The following is a 440-nucleotide window of genomic DNA, read 5'->3' on the forward strand; positions in this document are numbered from 1 at the left end:
ACTGAAAGACGAGGTATGGTCTGTGATGACTGCTGGGCGCGGGTCTGCCCTTCCCCAAATATATAAAAATAATTGATTTGAGAGAGGAAGGGAGAGGGAGAGAAACATCAATGGTGAGAGAGAATCATGGATAGGCTGCCTCCTGCAGGCCCTCCACTGGGGATCGAGATTGTAACCGGGGCCTGTGCCCTGACCGGGAATCGAACCGTGACCTTCTGATTCACAGGCTGACGCTCGGCCACTGAGCCACACTGGCCGGGCTGAGGACTTCTCTTAAATGTGCCGCAAGCTGTGAGAAGCCCCAGACGCTCAGCCAGGGCGAGAGGCTAAGAAACGTGCTAGCTGCCCGGGGGTTGCCTTACGGGACTGGCTGTTGCTTACATGTAGGTTCTAGGACACGAGTCCAATGCACCTGCTATTTCAGTCATGGCCACACACGC

Source organism: Myotis nattereri (assembly GCF_964212035.1).
Source record: "Myotis nattereri genome assembly, chromosome: 20".
Taxonomy (NCBI): Eukaryota; Metazoa; Chordata; class Mammalia; order Chiroptera; family Vespertilionidae; genus Myotis; species Myotis nattereri.